This window comes from Pogona vitticeps, chromosome 5 (genome assembly GCF_051106095.1).
Source record: "Pogona vitticeps strain Pit_001003342236 chromosome 5, PviZW2.1, whole genome shotgun sequence".
Lineage (NCBI taxonomy): Eukaryota > Metazoa > Chordata > Lepidosauria > Squamata > Agamidae > Pogona > Pogona vitticeps.
In genome coordinates this window covers 9,313,975-9,331,895 of record NC_135787.1, presented here as the reverse complement: position 1 = coordinate 9,331,895, position 17,921 = coordinate 9,313,975, and the positions used below count along the sequence as shown (strand labels likewise).

The window sequence follows — 17,921 nt, the reverse complement described above, 5'->3', positions numbered from 1 at the left end:
TCCTTCCTTCCTTCCTTCCTTCCTTCCTTCCTTCCTTCCTTCCTTCCTTCCTTCCTTCCTTCTTCCCTCTTCTCCTCCCTCCCTCCCTCCCTTCTTCCCTCTTCTCCTTCCTTCCTTCCTTCCTTCCTTCCTTCCTTCCTTCCTTCCTTCCTTCCTTCCTTCCTTCCTTCCTTCCTTCCTCTTCTCCTCCCTTCCTCCCTTCCTCCCTTCTTCCCTCTTCTCCTTCCTTCCTTCCTTCCTTCCTTCCTTCCTTCCTTCCTTCCTTCCTTCCTTCCTTCCTTCCTTCCTTCCTTCCTTCCTTCCTTCCTTCCTTCCTTCCTTCCTTCCTTCCTTCCTTCCTTCCTTCCTTCCTTCCTCTTCTCCTTCCTTCCTCCCTTCCTCCCTTCTTCCCTCTTCTCCTTCCTTCCTTCCTTCCTTCCTTCCTTCCTTCCTTCCTTCCTTCCTTCCTCTTCTCCTCCCTTCCTCCCTCCCTCCCTTCTTCCCTCTTCTCCTTCCTTCCTTCCTTCCTTCCTTCCTTCCTTCCTTCCTTCCTTCCTTCCTTCCTTCCTTCCTTCCTTCCTTCCTTCCTTCCTTCCTTCCTTCCTTCCTCTTCTCCTCCCTTCCTCCCTTCCTCCCTTCTTCCCTCTTCTCCTTCCTTCCTTCCTTCCTTCCTTCCTTCCTTCCTTCCTTCCTTCCTTCCTTCCTCTTCTCCTCCCTTCCTCCCTTCCTCCCTTCTTCCCTCTTCTCCTTCCTTCCTTCCTTCCTTCCTCTTCTCCTTCCTTCCTTCCTTCCTTCCTTCCTTCCTTCCTTCCTTCCTTCCTTCCTTCCTTCCTTCCTTCCATGGGAGACAGAACTTCCACCTGAAGTGAGACATGATGCGTCCCCAGTACAGCTCAGTGGTGTTAAAGACCTGGGTGAAGGACTGGGATTCAACATGACACGTTGACTGGAAATTATTGCTAGGGTGCATCTGTGTGAAAATGTGATGCTAATGAGGCTAAATCTTCAAAATGAGGAGCCAAAGGTGAGGTGAGTTTCACTCAATTGCAGCCGTCTTTTTTTTTACCTCCTCTTCTTACCAAATACAAGGAGAAAATACTTAAACCCACCACCATCCCACCCTTAGTGATGCAAGACTCCCTTTCTAATGAAAAATCTGTCACACTAATTAAAGTGAAGACCTAGCAGTCTTGTTTGTGGCTCATTAGGGGGACATCATAACGACCATAAATTCCTCTGCAAGATGCTGCTGAGCCCCAATCAGAACGAACAAACGCATGTGCTTACAAAGTCTGGCTGGATCCCGGGCAAGCGGTTCCCCCTGCCCTTTGTCTTTACTTTTAGACCTGGAGAGAAAAATAAAAGCCGCCCTAAGAAGCCAATATAAATGCAAACACACCGAATGCAAAGGAAGGCGAGCTAAGCATGGTTGCTGTCCCATGGAAATCAATGGGAACTAAATGCTTAGTTGAAAGCTTAGTGATTTCAATAGGGCACAAATTGTTTCTGTGCTGGCTATGTGCCCACCGTGTTCACGCAGAGAGAAAAGAGAGAAAGCTGGGAATGTTTCTTTGCTTTGCTTTGTCAAAGCCCAATAAATAAATGTATTTTTAAAAAAATAATCTGTAACTTGAGCAGCAAAATGAGGGTTGGGGCCTCTGAGACCCCAAGTTGTTTGAATGTTAGTAGAGTGAGGAGTGGAGTCCAGATGTTTTTCATATTTTCTGAGGCAAAATTTGGTTGGGGGTGGGGGTCATTCTTTAATATCCCTGGTTTGTTTATTTATTTCATCTAAGATGTTGTGCCTCTGCCGTGGGGCAACCAGACCCTGAGGTAACTTTCAGTCTTGAAAGAGTATAAGATAAGCAATTTTTATTAAAAATAATAATTATGTGCCATCAAATCAATTCTGGCTCACGGCTACCCTTTTCATGGTTTCCTTTCCTTGGTATTGTGCCACTCGCCCAAGGCCACATAGGCTTCTAGGATGCCCGGTGGGAAATAACCACTTGATTTTTTTTTAAAAAAAGCAACTGAAACAAAGGAAGGGAGAGAACGCATTGAGAGCAGACCGGACAAACATTCAGGATAGCCAAGAGCTTTGACAAAGCAAAAAAAGGCTTTGTGATGTACTGAGAAATCTTTAAGAAAGTAGCAGGCGGGGTGCCACTGTGGGAAAGGCCCTGTTCTGTGTCATTGTCAACTAGACTTCTGAAGGTTTTGCAGCCTGGCTTCTGTTAATGAATAGAGTATAAAGATGGTGCTTCAAATAAGCTAGTCCACAAAATGTAAAAGAACATTTGGAACTGGTCTCGACCTCGAGAGCCATTGCAGACTAAGTAATACTGAGGTAATTTGTCCAGTAAAGCAAAAAGGATGGATAAGCTGAAACATCAGATAATGTTTTGTCTGTTGCATTTGGCATCAGTTGATGCTCCTGAATGATTTTCAACAACACCACTGTGTAGAGTGCATTATAATAATCGAATCTGAATGTGAGCAAAACATGTAGCTGGATGATTGGCCAAGAAAGGGTGCCCCTTGCACACTGAACAAAATTATACAAAGGTGTCCCTGGCCATAACTAGAACTTGGCAATCAGGCAGCAGTAGCAGATCCAGGAGCCAAAAAGCCCCCAATGGCTTAGGATTCAAGCATTCAAAGGACTGTCTAGATTTGGGAAAGAAATGTTGGTTTTGGATTTTGAACACAGGTTTGGCAGAGTCCAAACCCTTGTACCCAGTCAAAACACTGCTGTGAAAAGCAATGTATTTCAAGTGTGTGCAAGTTTTAATGTCCTGGTCTACATCTATTGGCCCCAGCCAAAAGACCCATTGAATGGATGGGGCTTGTTAAGTCAACAGATAGGTAGATACCACTGCTTCACTGGGTTTATCCAACAATTGCGTTCAGTTCCTTATAACACTGTGTCACACAATGTTTTAGAACAGAGGGAAGAACAAAAAGAAAAAAAATAACTGTTTTATTTTATCACAAAAGCAGTGTAGGAATCTCGATAAAAGAGAAAGAATTTGCACCTTTTAACACGTGGTCGTAATGACCAGATAGGCGGGGTATGTATAAATAAATAAATAAATAAATAAATAAATAAATAAATAAATAAATAAATAAATAAATAAATAAAATAATAAATAAATAAATAAATAAATAAATAAATAAATAATATTTATTTATTTATTTATTTATTTATTTATTTATTTATTTATTTATTTATTTATTTGATTTTTATCCCGCCTATCTGGACCAACGGTCCACTCTAGGCGGCTTACAGTATAAATAAACATGTGCCTCTAGTGTAGATATGCAGAGACCTTGATTTCTATCCTCCTAAAGATTTGTGGGAGGCATTACCCACTCTAAGTAAAGAATAGCTAGGATTAGACTAAGATTACCCACACAGTTTTACTAGTTTGATTCCACTTTAATTGCCATGGCTCCATCGTACAGGATGGATCCCTACAGAATGACTGGATTTGTAATTCGGCAAGGGTATACATTCCCCAGGATGGAGCCATAGCAGCTAAAGTGGAATCTAAGTACATGCAATTACTGTGTGAGACAGATACACCCTAAATACACTGTAGGCAGCTGGAACCTCTTCCAGTGTCCCATGGCTCTGATGTTCATGAATAAATGTGTGGTTGAAGTTTCTCATTCGTTCTATTAGGTACCTACAGTGAGAACAGAAGAGTTTAAGGATGGCTTAAAATGTGAAACTGCCAGGGGACAACCTAAGATTGTCTTTGTTCGCCCAAATTGGGTGGGGGGGAGGGATTTAAAATTCAAAAAGTTTGCTTTGAAAAATAAACAGCAAAAAATATGCCATTTTTAGGGTCAACCACCCTCTTCTTTAAGGGATCTTTTCTTTCAATAAAGGAAATTACCAAATTGTGACTCTTTGTCTGGGGAGCAAGAGAAGCTGGATTCTATCTCTGTTTCCCTGTAATGATGACATTCCTTGACTTTCTACTTATGACAGTTAAATGATGCTTGCAGCTTGAAAGCATCAACTGATTCTCTTTACCTTGGAAGCTGGCCACAGGGCAAATAATTCTCAGAAACCCGAGACAGGAGCAATTTGCCTTCTGGAAACTGACAACATTCGGGTGATAGTGATTACCCGTTGATTAGAGAGAATCTCTCCAGTATCTTTCTCATAGCACTATCATCTTCCACCAAAATTATCTGCTGGGCTTTCTGATGATCAAGGCACATTTTTGTTCTAGATACCTCATTTCAAACATCCTTTTGATGCCTAGGGTCTTGATATATGTGCTTCCTGACTTTCAAATGCGAATTATCTTTCAGAAGCTGACAATGGAATGTGGGAAGGTTTCAAAAAAAAGAATTATTCCTGGTTGCTTTACGTTCATATTTCTGAAAAAGCTGTGGCTTGGGATTTAATGGCTAAAAACCTATACGTTTAACTGATTTTTATGGGGGCAGGGTTTACCATGAGGTTGGTTTTACTAGGTTTTATAATCCTAGGTTAAATTTGGTTTTGCCCATTTTAAAAAATTCTTTCATGAATTTTTTTCATGAATTCTTTCATGAGTTTCCTCTAAGCCATCCTTAAACTACTTTGAGCATTATTTTGTCAGGGAAAGGTTGGGTATGAATATAAACACTTAATAAACAAAGAAATAAACCCATTATATCTTTAAGCAGGCATGCTGCAGTTGATGTAAATCTGGCCAGGAAATTCTCGTAAGTTCTACAGAGGATAAAAATGTAATTCATAAAATGTTATTATCCTTCACAGTAAGTTGAGGCTGGAATTATACAAGACAATCCAAAAAGTCAAGAACAGACTGAGAGCCATGCCTATTGTAAGTTAACATATTTGCATTTTTGTCTGACACTCATATTTGAAGTGGCCCTTAACAAGGATTTCCTGTAGCAGAACACTATCTTGAGAGTTTCCGACCATGTTCTCATCTAATATGTACTGACAAGATGCCGAGCAAGGGATTTCTTAGGAATTCTTATCTACACTGATCAGTTATGGATGGCTTCAGAAAGGCAGCATATTCAAAATTCTTAAAATAATATTTCCAAACTGCAAATCATCAAGGCTCGGATGAAGCGCTAAATCCCCATGGGGAGAACTGCCTCCCTAGATACTGCATGCTAGACTCTAACAACCAGTATTCCTCATCATTGGCTATGCTGGCTAGGGATGATGGGAGCGGTAGTCCAACAATGTCGAAAGAGTCTGCCCCCTGTTCTTAAATGCCATTTCCACACTACACAGCCTTCCTGCGCATGGAACAGTAACATTTCAGGGGAAAGATTAAAGGGAAGTTGGAGTGGTCTGGTTCACGCATAAAAGGTTTTTATCTTTAGTATGATCCCTAAGTGCTCACTGGAAGGACAGATCCTGAAGCTGAGACTCCAGCACTGTGGCCATCTCCTGAGAAGAGAAGACTCCCTGGAAAAGACCTGATGTTGGGAAAGTGTGAAGGCAGGAGGAGAAGGAGACGACAGAGGATGAGGTGGTTGGACAATGTCATCGAAGACCCAACTCCGGGAGGCAGTGGAAGACAGGAGGGCCTGGCGTGCTCTCATCCATGGGGTCACGAAGAGTTGGACATGACTAAATGACTAAACAACAACAATGATCTATTTTACCTCCGACTTGAGCAGTCCTTCCGTTCACACTGATCAATGGTTTTTATCCCACGAGAAGAGTCCAGACAGGTCTTTGAATCACTTCCATTGGTCCTCCTTTCAATTAATGACACTCTTGTTCCCTTCCCCATCTTTTCTCACAGCATCATCAGGCCATGACAACTTTAATCTTGGAATTGCATAGCTGGAAGGGACCTGATGGATCATTGAGTCCAGTCCCTGTCCAGGAGGCATATGGGGGATTCAAACTCTCGACCTCTGGCTCCACAGCCAGAGGCCTCAGCCACTGAGCTATCCTTTCCTTTTGGGTGCGTGTGTTATATAAAGTAAGTAACATAGTGAAACAGCAATGCCTCTAACTAGCATGGTGCCCATGGTGCTGCCAATGGATTGTATTTATCTAGAACAGTGCTTCGTCAATAGGAAAATATATTTTTAAAAATTGAAAATGGCAGAGTAGATGAAAATAGAAGAGCAAGGGTTCTTCGTTGTCCTTTTCAACCCCACAACCCACCAAATATATCACAGGGTTGTCACCTCAGATAACATCGCACACAGTTTTACTTTGGTGCAAATTAACGACCCACACAGGTTACAAAAAGAATAAGAATAGGATCACATTTTCCAAATACTTTAAATTTTTATCATACCTAGGAGAGGCAGTTTCTGTTCTTGATCATCCCAGGGTGCAGGGCATAGAATAATGGGCTCAAGCTACAGGAAGCCAGATTTAGGGTGAATATCAGGAAAAACCTCTTAACTGTTAGAGCAGTACGACAATGGAAACAATGACCTTGGGAGGTGGTGAGTGCTCCAACATTGGAGGCATTCAAGAGAAAGTTGGAAAGCCACCTATCAGATCTGCTTTGATTTGGATCCCTGCATTGAGCAGGGGGTTGGACCCGATGGCCTTATAGGCCCCCTTCCAACTCCATTATTCTATGCTTCTATGATTAGAAGCGCTCCCAACTGCATCAACAACAACAACAAAAAACAGTAGCCATAGCACCGTGCCAAAAAGGAATGGGACAGCTCTTAAAAAGGGTGGAATGGATCACTTGAAGTCAAAACATGTGTAGATGCTGTGTTTGAATTTGAACTAAAGAACACCAAAAGTGATGCACACACCAAGCTATTTGCCCTTCCGGATGTGCTCTAACCTGCTTTATGCTCCCTGATAAGCTAGTCTTCTGCTTTAGGGGAAGCTGTGTTTTGTGAAAGTGTTGCAGTGCTTGGCTTTCTCGCTTTTCCAAACGTGGCTGTTCAGGTAGAAGAGCCTAAAGGGTACATCCAAACGTGCAAACTTCCCAACCCCACAGCCTGACCTGGTACCATTTTGCCTCACTGCAGTCAGAGCTTTGCTCTCAACGTCTCTCACTCTCTCGTGTGTTTCCCAGACGGTGCGTAGCTGTTAGGGTGGATGGAGAGGAGGGTGTACGAAAGTTCTTAATAAGTTAAAAAACATTCTTGAGAGACTGTTGCTATGGGACCCCACTGTTCAAGACAGATGGCCTAGAGAGGGCTGTTCTTCGGAGAGCCGGGCTCTAAAGCTGTCCACTCAAGCATACCATTAACATTCTTTAAATTCTTCCAGCCTTCTCAGCTTCAGTTCAGGGTAGCCACTGCCCTCTAGACAAACCCCAGCCAGGCCCTGGCTTGACTGTCTCCAGACAAGGAGCTCTTCCCCCCCCCCCCCCATTAGCCAGCAGATCTTGGAGCAGGACAAAGCAATTGTTTTCCGTCTGCATTTCCCATCAGGTGGGACTGGGGGTGGGTGGGGGGAAATAAAGGTTTTAGGCAGAGGGGAGCAAAAGATTCAGCAGGGGAAGCAAAACAATGAGGGGAAGAGTCTCGTGAACAGGAGGTAGGCTCATGCTCAGCTCATTATTAATTATTATTATGAGGGCTGTCAACCAACCTAAACAATTGCTTTTCTGAACAATTTCTTTTCTGATCTAAAAAAAACCCGAATCGGACTCGTCCTCATTCAAGTAAGTTTGAATTTTACCGCAGAGAATTAAGATCATTGTATTGCTGGGCTACCAAAAAAATGAGGAGCCATTTCATAAACAAAAATGTGGCCAGTGTGGGTCATGGTTAAAGAGGCCATGAATTCTACTGTAAATTGGTAGCCATGTACCTGTTGCCCTCTCTTAGCTGCAGCTAATTTATGTGATGACTACTAAGGAAAAAGGCAGGTGGAATGGATTAAGTACACAGCCCAGAGGGAAGGTGGGATGAATATCAAGTATAATAATTATTTTTAAAGCCATTCATTCATCTTAGACAGGAAGTCACCTATAATATTTACACTTCTAAGGAGAGCTGATGTCTCAGCAGCACTAAGTCAGCCACAAAAACATCAGCAATAATGACTCAATTTTTCGCCACTGATGAGAATCAGGGGCAATCAAAGGAAGGCCTCAATGCCTGGAATCATGTTGCTTCGGGTAGAAACTTGCACTAGAGCATAAAAAGGTAAAGGTTCCCCTTGACAATTTGTCCAGTCGTGTCCGACTCTAGGCCGCAGTGCTCATCCCTGTTTCCAAGCTGTAGAGCCAGCGTTTGTCCGTAGACAGTTTCCGTGGTCACGTGGCCAGCGCGACTAGACACGGAATGTCATTACCTTCCCACCGAGGTGGTACCTATTTATCTACTTGCATTTGCATGCTTTTGAACTGCTAGGTTGGCAGGAGCTAGGACAAGCACTAGAGCATACATATATAAAAATCCAACAGGAAACACTATAGTCTGCTCTAGACCCACATTTACACAACCCCTCACTTACAAGAATACTCTTCTCATTTAGTGACAAGAGAAATATATTCTGCACCTATGTAGGGACACTTTTGTCTGTTCTTAATGTAAGCCCTGACATTGGTTCAGCCTTGGGACACGTTAAAGGATATATTCACAATTGTTTATGGTTTAATCTCTGGGAAGGTCCTGTAACCCTGGAGCAATGCATCACAATGGATAACCAGGAGTACTATTGAAAACAAAGAGAAGAGTGAAGAAAACTGCAATACTTTTTTAAAAATTACCAGGAACTCCTTTTAAATTTTTCTGCACTATTAAATATAGAATAGTTCCTTCAGAATCTAGAATATGCATAATTTGGTAATATTCTATGATGAGTGGTGAGGAACTGCATACCAGGCCAGGTTACTTGAATAGCTTCGTGCAGGCCCATAGGAATTTTTCCACAGACAATAGATGTGATGTGGTATTTATGAGCTTAACTTGGATATAAAGAAGAATGAAAGTTCCAGGTGGCTCTCCCAGTTCTTTTATCTCTTCTTTCTCATTTTCTCCTTTATTTTTTAAAGTAGTAATTAATCAAATCCCCGCTGTTAACTTCTATTGAGCAAAAGTGAGCTCGCTTGTCTTGTAGATTCTATGCGATCAGACAGCCCTTATAAAAACATGCTTCTTTAAGTCATTTTTCCAAAACTTCTGTGGAATGCAGGTTTGGGAGTGAGAGGAATAAACAAAAGAGTAGGTTTTACAGGTAAAGTTAAAGTTAATCCACTCAGTTATGTTTTGAGTACCAATAAATCTTCTTTTTGAAAGACTATCACTGTCAATGATAGTGTGGCATCTCAAAGCATATCATACACATGTAATTCCATTGCACTTCTTTATTTCTTGTTATGTAGCCATCACATCACTTCTGACTTATGATGATCCTAATGGGGTTGCTGAGGTAGGTGAGGTGATCAAGGAGTGGTTTACTTTGCCTCCATCCAGTGAGCTTCCATGACTGAGCAGGGCGTTGAAACCAGATCTTCCCATCCCTTGCGGACAGTACTTTCTTTCTCCTCGTTTGTACTTTCTCTGTCTAAATTTTCCCCCAAACCATTGCCTCCTCCCTGAGTGAAGTGGTTTATGGAAAGACATAAGGAACCAAAACTCCAGTCATAGACATAGCGACATCTACGTTGGCTTGGGCATGTTGTGAGAATGGCTGATGGTCGGATTCCAAAAGATCTCCTGGATGGAGAATTAGTGCAGGGAAATCGCCCCAGAGGGAGACCACAGCTGCGATACAAGGACATCTGCAAGCGGGATCTGAAGGCCTTAGGAATGGACCTCAACAGATGGGAAACCTTGACATCTGAGCGTTCAGCCTGGAGGCAGGCAATGCATCATGGCCTCTCCCAATTTGAAGAGTCCCTTGTCCAGCAGGCTGAGGCAAAGAGGCAGTCCTGGAAGCAGCAAAATGAGGGAGCTGGACAGGGGACAAATTGTATTTGTCTTCAGTGTGGAAGGGATGGTCACTCTCGAATTGGCCTTCTTAGCCACACTAGACGCTGTTCAGAGTCCTCCATACAGAGCATGTTACCATAGCCTTTCGAGACTGAAGGATGCCTAACTAACCAAAACACTGCATAGTAGTAAATGTAATGCTAACTTCTAAAGTCATCATCTTCTGTTTTCCCTGTCTTGGTGCTCTCCAGAACAACAATCATCGTTATCATAAAAAAATGTAAGACAAGCCATGTTGGACCCGAACTAAGGCCCTTCTGATCCATGACTGTGTTCATGCAGTGAGCAAGCAATGTCCTAATGGAAGTCCATCAGCAGGTTATGAGTGCAACCACTTCTTCCATCTTATATTCCCCAACAACTAATATCTAAGAGTCATGCCACTTCTAATAAAAGAGTTGACTTATATACAGCACTCCTAATTAATAACCATTTGAAAATGTTCTACTACTCAGTCATGGCCCCTCAATCTTCCTTCCCACCCAGTATTCTCCATTTCTTATTAAAAAGCGGGTTGAAGTTTCATTTGAACCCAACACAATAAGCCAGGCTGTCACTTTCTGCTTTGATCAAGCAGATGGCAACATTTCTGAGAATCTCAACCATCACAATCAAGCAACAAAATTACTGTATCACACCCAGATCCGAAGCAATGTTTTCATTAGTGTAACTGAAAGTCTAGCTGGCAAATTAAGTCATGGTTCAAAGTCCATAGCTGCATAGTTTGATAAGAAGGTTGATAAAAAAAATATGTGGTGTGCATTACAGCACATAATCTCATTCAGTGTTAATTTATGTGGCTATCACCTTTGTAAAACGATACACATGGATCAGGATGAAGTATATTCAGGCCTTTCAAAAACGTAATGGACGCTAGGGAATACCCTGTATGTGTTTTCTTTCCATACATTCTCGCTATGTGATCTCCACACCCTCTGAATCACACACATCAGAATAATGTTTCATAGTCCAGATTAATTTACATAGAATAGCTACTGATACTGATTCTTTATTCGCATTATCTAACACAAAGATATCAGGGTATTCCAGTGAACAGATCAAGGAAGACATGGGTGGGAACTAGGCTGTCACATTATGCCACTTGGACAACACACACATATACATACACATGTGCCTTGACAGTTTGCCAATGAGCCTGGTGTCAACTGGGAATAGGAGGAAATATGCTTTGATTGGAAAATCACCTCACACCCAAGAATCAGACTTTGCTCTTGTTCAGCAGTGCTCCGTTTGAGATTTGCCTCCTCACCTGGACTACCAGAGAAGCATAACAGTTCCCAGAGATCTAGCCATTCTATGTCCCATTCTTGCATTTTGGCCCCGAAACCTTAGAAAATAGGATGTTGCTGACCGACAACCCTAATCTATTTGTGTGCATGAAATCTCATCATTCTCCACTTGATTATAAATGGTAAAAAGTATGTTAATGAAAAGCCACCAGATCATTTTGATAGAAGAAGGAATAATGTACACACCACAAGAACCTCAAAAAGGTAGGGAATTAGGTATGTTTGGCTCTTCTCTTCTCCTTCCTTTCTTGAGAGAGCCTCCAATCCCCACCAGTTAATTCGCATAAAACAATTAAACATTTATTGATTGATGGTGCTACATGCTTCCAATGTATGGGTTTGCCAAAGAGAGTTTCTGAGGTACATAAGATGTCCAAGGAGTGGTTTACCATTGCCACCCCCAATGGGTTTCCAACGCTGAGCAAAGATTTGAACCCAGGTCTCCTGAATCACAGCCAAATACCGATTCATTAGTCAAATAACAGAAATGCTTAGGAGAAGTGGGTGTGTATGCTTTCAGAGCTTAGAGATATTGAAGCCAAGTTAAATCCCAGGGTCCCCCTTTTTCTAATACCTCAAACTCAGATAGACATTTGGCAAAAAAAAAAAAAAAACAACGCTAGTAAAGTCGTATGTATAAAATCTTTTCCCACCTACTATTGAACCAATTTATAAACAGAATGTGATGCAAACTTGTAACTAAGGCAACTGGGGCTTTGATACTATCACTGAAACACAACGATGCAAAAATTGTTGCTAGAGACACATGAACTCATCAGCCCTGAGCAGATATGCACTGCCTTTATCTGCTCCCTCCCAGGCAGAAAGAAACGACACAAAACAAGCCGGGTTCAGCCACAGGGTCACTCACTGCATGCTCAAACCTAGGCATTTTATTCTGGTTCCTTCCATCCTTTCCCAGGTGTGTGACAGCCTCACGTGCCCCAAAACTAACCGATTGGGCAACGAAAACTCCAGGCTTCAAAATCGCTCGCTACAGCTCTGGTACAATTCTTTGCCACAGGCATGGGTTGGAAAACTATGATTCTCACGGCCATGCTCAACGTGAGGAGAGGAGCCATATTGGCTGAATCATGAGCCTACCCTTGTTTGTTTGTTTGTAACTTGCCTTTCTCCTCAAGAGTACCCAAGGCAGCTTACAATATTAAAACAAATATGAATAATTTTTTAAAAATGATTACACTGTTTTTTTTAATTATTGAACAGGTATAAAATACAAAAACTAGTGGATAAGGCTTGTTTAAAACCGGTTTTAAACCATATTTTTAAAAATATATAATCATACACAATAAAAACATAGCAGTCCTGTTTTTAAGAACCTCCCCTTAGGCAGTCAGTTACTGACTAAAACAAAAATTTAAAAGCCTCTCTGAAGAGAAGGGTTTGCCTGCTTGCAGAAAGGCAGCAAAGAGATGAACAGCCAGGTCTCTTGTGGGAGGGAGTTCCACTGACTCGGAGCAGCGACGGAGAAGGCTTTCTCTTGTATCCTAGCCAAATGCATCTTCAAGAGTGACAGGACAGAGAGAAATGTTTCCCCCTGATGATTTAAAAACCCAGGCACACTCATAGATTTAAGCCTTTCTAGTAGCTTGGACCAAATCATTTCATATAAAGTTGAGAGGTGGGACATCTGATGAATAGAAACATTAATATAAGAGAGCCTGAACTCTTCCGTATCCTTATCTCCCAAAAACCTCTCTTTCCAATCACTTTTCTCCTCATCCAGGACATGGGCAGTAAAGGAGGAAAAGGAATTTTAGCAACCAGGAAGAGGTAAAATGTGCAATGCTTATCCCCATTCATCAGCAGGTCTATTTTGATAGTCAAATACAACCCACACATCCTGCTTTATATTCTAATAGAGTAGATCAGGTTAAATAAATATGGCTCCCAGTGTCATGTCTTTCTGGCTTCTTAAAAAGTCGGTTAATGTATAAACAGGTGAAGATTTTGCACGGCTGCTTCGGCACACCAGGTAAAAAATTACCTCTTCAATTACAACCAGCCATGCCTCTATTACAGGCTCGGAAACATGGAGGGGGAGGAAGAGTAACAAAGCAACACATGGTATCAAGTTTGTAACCTGCCGCTGAGCCTCATTCTTTTCTTACTCCAAAGTAAGTGTCGGTGGGACACATTCAGATTGGAACCAGCCGCACATCTTTCCTGCTTAAATCTGCTTTTGTGGGGGGCTAAAAAGGTCAGGAAACCCAACCTGTAAAAAAAAAATTCCAGTTTCACTAAAGATCCCATATCAGGTGGTACGAAGCGAACGGATCACTAGAAATAGGCACCATATATACTATATTTTAATTATTTCAAATATTTTTACCCCACCTTTCTCTTTGAAAAGAACCGGAGGCGATTTACAAACCACGAAAGCCAGTAAAAACAAGGAGTATACAACAGTGGTTAACACCATTAAAAGACCATACGTAAATCTACGGACAATGAATAAGGAGGCACCTTACCACATGAACAGGCAGTATTAAGGCAAAGATCAAGAAGGATATGGAAACAAGTCACTCTGAGAAATGGAAAATACAAGCAGTACTAAAAATCCAGACAAAGCAATCATGTATAACCATCTATTTAAAAAAAAAAAACACACACACACACAGTAGGTTTAACTATTTCACCACAAGGCTAATGAAATGCTACAGAACTCTTAACACTGCAGGTGATCTCCCTGTTTTTTCACCTTAAGGCCATAACCTGAAAAGTGACAGCTCCTGATACTCATTCTTACCTCTGCCAGAGTTTCAAAACACAGACAAAAGCCAGAACAACATTTCACCACATCCCTCTTTGTGACGGCAAGCAAGCTTTGTACGCAGAGCCTGAAACACGCTTTGTCTCATCATCTGGATACTTGGTTGTCCGCTTTCTGAACCCTGTGTGCTTGGTGGACACCCTGGCTCATGCCCATTTCCACCTCCTCTTTCCCTCCTTTGTCAGAAGGCTTGCCAGAAACTTAATTTAAATACTTCCAGCAAGGATAAAGGCAGATCTCTGTCTTTCTCTCTCTCTCTCTCTCTAGCAGCCGACTTAGCCAAAAAGACTGCTTACCTTACAAAATCCCAAGCAACGTCTGGCTAACATCCATGCTTGTTTGGAGAGCTGTTGAAATGGGCGCCGGCAGGATGTGGCCGTTGTGATAATCGCCAGTGAGTTTAACGGGGAAAGAAAAGGAGGAGGAAGATCAGGCGTGCTTCTGCCTCCTACCTAGAGTGAAAAAGAGGTGGCAGTCCAGCAGACCAGTTTGAAGCAGGTGGATTCCGTCCAGAGACTCAAGCACCGAGGCAAGAGGCTGAAAGCAGCCAACTGGAGAAGGCAGCTCAGATTACTTTTCCCACTGACCTGCCAATTGCCAGCCAGCCAGGCTGGAAAGAGCGACAGCGGTGGTGATGCAGGGCCAAGCAGCCAGAGCAAAAGATTCATTGGGAGACAGTCTCTGCCTTTAGGGGGGGGGAATGTATTTGCATCAGACAGCAAAAAAGTTTGTGCAACTAACCCCTAACTTTTTTTTAAAAAAAGGACTGTCATTCAGGATGATCCCTGTCTGCGAACCTTGTCAGTTGCCTTGGTTTTTAAGGAAGGGATTTTACTATTTTTATAATTATTTTTTGTTATTGGGGAGGGTCCTAGTTTTACTGATTTGTTTTTCGTGAACTGCTTTTGGATTTTTAAAATGAAAAATAATATAGACAGGCTCTTGCATAAATACTGTACATCAGAACTTTAAGGGGGGAAAGTTATCTCCGTAAAAAAGGCGTAGGACCGAATTTTCTGGAAATAACTGAAATTGTAAAGGCTGTATCACAACAGCTTGTTCTCTGTTGTCACATATGATTTACAGCAACCCTCATGGGGCTTTCAAGATATGAGAGATATTTGAGAAATTATTTTACCATCGACTGTCTCTTTCACACACACCGTGTGTTTCATGGCCAAGCATGATTTGAACTCAGGTCTCCTGAATCATAATTCATCTCTCCTTCCACCATGCTAGCTCTCTTCCCGAGGGCAGAGGGCACGCAGCTATGCCAGGACACTCCTCTTATTGGTAAAGAATTGAAACAGAACCTTCGTCTCTCCCTTGAAATGAAGAAGATTAAGTATGGAAGGGAACTTCTATATCCCCTCTTCCCGGGGGAATCTTCAATTTAATACATGTATTAAACTAAAGCAACCCCTTTTGCACAATAGCTGACATTTTGAGGTGAACCTTTGAGAACTTTTATTGTGTTGCCACAGATCTTTCATTAATTTCGTAAGCCTTTGTATCCTAGCTCTGTAAGTTTATGGAAATACAGCCTATCTTGCCTTCTGATTTCATGCACTTCCTTTAAAAGAGGAGAAGGTGGTGAATTTCGAGGGACCCTGATATGCTGAGGGCCCTTGTGCATGCACTGTAGTTCCCAACCTTGGGTAACCCAGGTATTCTTGAACTGCAACTCCCAGAAACCTAGGTGGCACAGGTGATGGTGAAGGCTTCTCCGAACTGCAGTTCAAGAACAGCTGGGTTAACTCGAGGTTGGGAACCACTGCTCTAGCATATGCTCGGATTCTGGTACACCATATAAATGAAAATTTCAGGATACTACAACATTATTACCATTCCACCTCGGTTAATGTCATTGCCACTGTCTGAGTTGATCCACATCATTTCATAAATGAATTTTTTACTCATTTGGAGCCAATTTCATACTTGTATGTGCCTGGAGAATTTGCACTAAGAATCTCAAGCTTAAAAACCAGTAGGATGCAAAGGAATTTAATGGCCATTACCTGTCAAGACATATTGGCAAGGTGGACCCAAGCACTGTGGCCGAGGAGCCGTGTTGGATCCAGAAACATGCCAATTCAGTAACATGAAGAGACCGTGGAGCCTGTCAATGACCCGAATATAGGATCACATGCTTAGCAAACACGATGTTCCAGATTAATTTCCAAGTATTTGCAGCCAGGAAAAGAATTAGGCAGTCGCTGCCTGGAAGGGCAGATAGCAGCAGTCAGATGGAGTAATGGTCAGCCTCCGTAGTATAAGGCAACATCTTCTGCTCATTCCAAAGTGTTGGTTTTAACTTATAAAGCCATCTCAAATACCGTATCACCCTTCATGAGCCTGGCCAGGCATTAAAATAATTAGGAAAAGCCTTTCTCTCAGTCCCCACAACTTCACAGGTACATTTGGTGGGGACACAGGAGAGGGCTTTCTCTGTGGCTGGTCCCAGACTTTTATTTATTTATTTATTTATTTATTTATTTATTTATTTATTTATTTATTTATTTATTTATTTATTAGATTTATATACCACCCATCTAGAACGTGTCTACTCTGGGCAGTTTCCATATAATAAAAATTTAATAAAACTTTGGAACTCCCTCCCACAAGAGGCCAGCCTGGCCCCATCCTTGTTGTCCTTCCTTAAGTAGGTTAAAGACCTTTTCCTTCAGGCAGGCTTTTCCTCATTGGCCGGCCACCTGAGAGGGTTTTTTTTTAAATGGGATTGTTTTTACCTTAAATGTGATTTAGTACTGTTTTTATCTACTGCTTATATTTGTTTAATTATTTATTTAATATTGTAAAAAGTTATTGTTTTTAGTTTTTAATATTGTTTCTTTCTAAAGATGTAAGCCATCTTGGGTCCTTTTCAGGAGAAAGACGGGATATAAGTAAACAAAACAAAACAAACAAACAAACAAATGGTGCCTTCCACCGGTCTGAGGATCTACTCTGATTCAGATTGAAGAGTTTTTGTCCCTTGAACAGCCTTCTTGTTGCTGATGGCTTTGGGATTCAATCTGACTCTCAAGTCAGCTTGAATTTTTGGTAGCAAAAACAATTACCCATGTCAGGCCTGATGAAAACATGCTATTCTATTGAAAGGACAATCTGTAGCCTTCATCTACGTTGATTAAAAAAAATTACACATGCATTCAGAGTGACTGGAGGTGTTTTTTTCCGATCATATCAGAATTTCAAAGTATTGAGGGTGATAAAATAGGATTAGGGTCTGAGTTACATTTGCATATCTTATAGTTCCCAAACTCATGGGGAATTCCAGTATGACCATGGCTCCTGAATGGGGCCAACTCCTTGACAACCAGCGCCCATCACCTCTATCTTTTGGCATTGTGATTTGCTGAAAAGAATACATTACAATGGCTGGGGGAAATATAACCTTACATTTAAAAAAAGCAATACATTTGTTGGGATAATTTCTTCCCAGCCTTCTCCTAGCTGTTAAAAAAAAGAGCATGTACGTAGCAACTGGGTGAAACTTTGGACGCTGTTCACATAGCAGGTGACACTGTTGTAAAATTGTACACTTAGTTCTATGTGAATTCTGCAAAAAGTGATTACAACGTTCTATCTGTCAGAAGGATGGCTAATATATCCAGGCTCGTATATTTCACCTGCAGCACTGATGGTTTGTTTTTAAAAGCAATGAAAAGATTATAGTAGTATCGCCCAAACCTAGCTTAAGAAGAAGATTAGCATCTGCTTTTTTTTGAGTTACTTGTCCGCAGTAATGATTTGATTCATAATCGCTGGAACCAAATCCATTGGCTAATTGATTTCATTCACAAAAGTGGGATTTACTTGATTTAATTTCTTGGTGCTCTATGCCAAAGCTCGATGAAATGACATTAATGCTGCAGGAAATTGGGAAGGGGGGGGCG

At 41.7% G+C, this 17,921-nt stretch overlaps 1 protein-coding gene across 2 annotated transcripts in view; it reads right to left on the bottom strand.

Moving 5' to 3' along the window:
* Nucleotides 1-17,921, bottom strand: part of SHROOM3 (shroom family member 3) — a 212,177-nt gene that overhangs the window by 142,993 nt on the left and 51,263 nt on the right. The window contains exon 1 of one of the 2 annotated variants that reach the window (XM_073002063.2): nucleotides 14,301-14,597. The exons of the other annotated variant lie outside the window; for it this stretch is intronic. The gene's annotated coding sequence lies outside the window, so the exon portion shown is untranslated. Of the gene's footprint in view, nucleotides 1-14,300; nucleotides 14,598-17,921 lie in introns of those variants that run through there. 2 annotated transcript variants of the gene reach the window in all.